This window comes from Neovison vison, chromosome X (genome assembly GCF_020171115.1).
Source record: "Neovison vison isolate M4711 chromosome X, ASM_NN_V1, whole genome shotgun sequence".
In the NCBI taxonomy this organism is placed as follows: domain Eukaryota; kingdom Metazoa; phylum Chordata; class Mammalia; order Carnivora; family Mustelidae; genus Neogale; species Neogale vison.
In genome coordinates this window covers 126,123,833-126,128,479 of record NC_058105.1, presented here as the reverse complement: position 1 = coordinate 126,128,479, position 4,647 = coordinate 126,123,833, and positions in this window count along the sequence as shown.

Sequence of the window (4,647 nt, the reverse complement as noted above, 5' to 3'; positions counted from 1 at the left end):
CCATGAATATGAACAAAATGTCTCTTCTCAGGGTAACCATTAGGTAAACGGCCATCATCAGTGGTGTAAGAGGGATGGAACCATGGGAGAGAGAACAAGTGTGTTTGAGAACCCAAAGGCGATGCGTTCTAGAGAAGCCCAGGTCTGTGACTTGGGTCTTCAATGAAAGAACAGATGTTTGCTATACAGAGATGAAACCAAATGTAGTCCAGACAGAAGACAGACCAGTCGTGATGATTCAATATCAACCATGTCTATCTTTTTTAATAAAGATTTTATTTATTTATTTGAGAGGGAGAAAGAGGGAGAGAGAGCAAATGACAGAGCAAGAGCAGGGAGAGGGAGAAGCAGGCTCCCTGCTGAGCAGGATGCCCAATTTGGGGCTCGACCCCAAGACCCAGAGATCATGACCTGAACCAAAGATAGATGCTTAAGTGACTGATAAGTGACTGAGCTCCTCAACCGTGACCACATTACCAATAACTTGCTCTTTATTCCCAGGCAAAAGTATTTAGCTCTCTGTCTCTTTTCACACCTGTAGAGATATTAATAATATTTAACTTGCAGGCTATAAGAAGGATCCACAGAGACAACAGACCTTAAATGCTCAGATCATGGCCAGTAAAGGCTGATCCTATGGAACATTCCAATGAGTTGGGTACCCACGCCTTCCTCTGCGGTACCTGGTGGACAAATGGGGTCCATCTGCCCCATCCTCTCCCCAGAACAGCACAACTAACTCTGTAAGCAACCTGGAATGGGAGACCAAAGTTCTGTTCTTATTATTTACGTGAAGCAATCCAAAGCCGTATGCAGTGGCTTTCCAGAAGGCACATGTACCTCATTGCTGATGTTTCTCTTCTAGAATTTCTTACCATTTTAGAAACATTTTTTACCTTGTCTTTTACTGGAAAGGGATTCTTGGGAGAAGGAACTATGATAGAATCCCATCGCTAGTAGGTTGATTTATGCTTTGATTCGGGTTTCTTTCGAAGTATTCCCAAATTCCCAAGTAATTCATGTTTTCTGGGCTTTTTAGCCATTGATTTACAATCTTACGGGATTGTAATGAATAAATGGGGAGCATACAATCGCTAGGTTTTTACAAGTCTTACTTCTGACACCCACGCATGGCTTCGTTCTTGGGGTCAAGTGAAACTGTGGGTTCTTTGAGCAGTAGAACCAAAGTAAGGGGAGGTCCCTGATCATCTGCTTCGGGGAACCAGGATGTACCCACTGACCAGACGGAGGGCCCCCTCTGGCCCACTAGCAGACGCCTCCATCATTAAGAGCTCCTTTGTATGCCCCATTCAACCTCCTATTCCCTGAGTCTGACAGATGGTAGATATTTAGTAATTTTCCTTAAGCAGATGAATAAGTATTTCTTCTTACTCTCATGTAATGACCATGTCTAATTTTGTAACACATTAACACAAGCAGAAACCCCAAATAAAAGGACCTCTCATCATTTTGGGGCATTTAATTTACTCTACCAGTACTCTGTTTATACATTCAAGGTATGCTAACCGCCCTCTTGATATTGGTGAAGGAGTTTTTTCGAATTCTACTTGATCAAACAGCACAGCACCAAAGATAAAGTAGATCTTAAGCATGAATTGTAAATAAGGTAAAAAAAAAATTTTTTTTAAAGCACAAACGCGGAAAAGTACGAAAGTCTGATTCTGTTTCCTCAAGTAGCATAAACACCGAGGAAGTAGCCTCATGGTCTAAAAACATCGTCAAACTTGGAAAAGCAGTAACTGGAAATGCAGTTTTCACGATGGCACTGCTGGAAGTATTTCCTCTTTCTGAGCAATTGTTTTTGGCTTTAGCACAAGCTACCAAAGCTAACAAGACTGAAAAATGTAACAGCATTTCAACTGAGTGTGAGGAGAAAGACATGAGAGTTTCGCATAATCATCATTCCCATTTTTTACTTTTATTGGTGGAGTGATAAGAGAAAGTGAGAATTTCCAAATGCCCTCAATATGTCTTTGCCTCCTGCCATTCGTGCATCTGTGAGGAAATCTGTGGCATTTCAAAGCAGACTGAAGACTCACACTAAGAAAGCTATTTACTTTATCGGGATCACAGACTGTACACTGCCATGCCTTATTAGCTGTGACGGCAGACTCTGACGATGGAAACACTAATTGCTGAATCAAACGATTCTTCAAATAATTACATGACTATTGAATTAAGCGGGGTTGAGATTGGCTTCCAGTTCTCAATTCTCTTTACAATTTTCATCAAGCCCTCTGTTGTAAAGTTCTTTCAAGGGCTTCACAGAGAAACTTCAAACAGGTTTTACTTTATTTTCAAATGGAAATTCAATTTGATTTTGCCCTGTTTTTTGAGCTGTAATTGACACATTCCCCATTGGAAAGCACAGAGTTCAGTGATGTTACAGTGTTCACAAGATTGTGCGAGCATCACTACTACGGAATTCCAGAATACCACCATCACGCCAAAGAGGAACCCGGTACCCATTAGGAGCACTCTTCATCCCTCCCCTGCTCCCAGTGCCTGCCAAGCACAAATCTACCTTCTGTCTCTACAGAGTTGCCAATTCTGGATACGTAATGTAAGTAGAGTCCCATAACATGCAACTTCATGTGTGGCTTTTTGTACTTAGCAAAATGTCTTCAAAGCTCATTGATACTTAAGCACAAAATGAGATTCATTCCTTTTTATGGGTGAATAATATTTCCTCGTATGAACAGGCCACATTCCGTCCCCCTGTTCATCAGCTGGTAGACATTTGGGTTGTATCCACTTTTTGGCTAGGAGGAACAGGATGCCTCAAATAGTCACAGTCAAGTTTCTTTGTGAACAAATGTTTTCAGTTCTCTTGGGCATGTTTCTAGGAGGGGAAATGCTGAGTCACATGTTAAGTCTGTGTCTAACATTTTGAGGACCGGCCAAAGGGTTTTCCAAAGCAGCTGCTCTGTCTTACATTCCTACAGGCTGTGTTTCAGGGCTCTAAATTCTTCATATCGTTTCCAACACTTGTCACTCTATTAGGCTTTGGGAAATATATCACTGAGGATAACTGATGAGTATTTCATGAAGACAGGAGTTACTGTAACACAAAGAAGCTAATGTTTGAATGTCACATTATAAGTGGAAAACCCCTGAAGATGGTAGCAATTCAGGAAGTGCAAATCTCCTTCATCAGAAGAAATATATACAATTTAGATTTACTAGCAATAATTGGTTATTACAGAGCTATGTTTCAATTCATCCTTTTAAAAGAATGAGCAGAAGAAAATGAAACAAGCTTCAGAAGGAAATCCTAATGGCATCATCTACGAAACGGAGGGATAGTAAAACCTGTATAAAAACATAACTATTTAAAAAAAAAAAAAGCACCTGTTTCGAACATGTAACACAGGACCCTCATATCCAGAAACATCAGTGTTCCAAACATCAATGTTCAAAACACTGGCCTTTTTGCTGACTCCCTCATGTTTGTGCGGCTGCACGGTATTTCGGTTGGTCGACCAAGGTATAAGCCACGTCCACAGTATCGCTGGCAGAAGGGGTAAGGGGCAGTGCACAGGTAGGAAAGAGTACAGTGCTCTCAGGGAACAGAAGTGGCTCCTGTGGATGAAACATTAGATACCACGACGGGGACAGACCTAGAGATACATATGGGCACCCGCCCGACACAAGAGACATGAAGGTCACGCAGGAAGTATTAACATAGGGGATCTCAGAGTACTCTCCTCCAAATCTCTTGCTTGCCAAGTTGGCCTTTGGTTGGCATCTGGGAACTTGGGAGTTCAGGAATATTGTCCCCATTCTCTCATAAGAATGGCTCACTAGGCTAAATTGTTGGTATGAACAATGTGGTTTATGGTGAACACCTGCTCTCCCTCTGAGAGTCTGGATTTGGGGTACATGCTGGGCAGGGGGTGTCTATGTCATCAACCCCCTAGTTAAAACCCTGGATCCCCATTCCTTAATGAGTTTCCCTGGTAGACAGTATCTCACACACGTTGCCACAAACAATGGGCACTGTCTCCCTATCTCTGTCTGTCTGTCTGTCTGTCTGTCGAGCTCTTTCTCTCTCTCACACACACACACCCTGTAAACAATAAACACTCAAAACCCTAATCCCTTTCATTTCTGAAAGACCGAGAAAGCTGCATGTTTAGAAGTGATGGGCAATCACTACTCAATTCTGAATTAATCAGAGGCTTAAAATACAGCTTAAGTAAATGGAAAAAAAAATCCAATCGAGTGGATGATGAGAAAGAACTTTTTAAACTATAGTATGGTCCCAAACCCTTGAACAATCAAAATTCTAATTCCTTACAGCACAGAGTATTTTTTTTTAGTCTGAACTTCATTTCACATACAAAGAAGGTTTCCAAAAACACCGATGATAGAGAAAATTGCAACTCTGGCATCCCGCACGCTACAATTAAGAAATGTTTTTAACCTCGTCTCCTGAACTTAGCATAAGCTTCTTAGCTTGATGCTGGAAACCCAGCGCTGACTGTGTTATTAGGTAATGATGTCTTGTGGGAACAAAAATCACAATCTTATTATTTCACTGACATTAACAAATAATGTTCTCTTGTTTACTCCATTACTCTTCCAAACTGGGTAATAATTTTTAGGCAACAGTCCTGGATCACT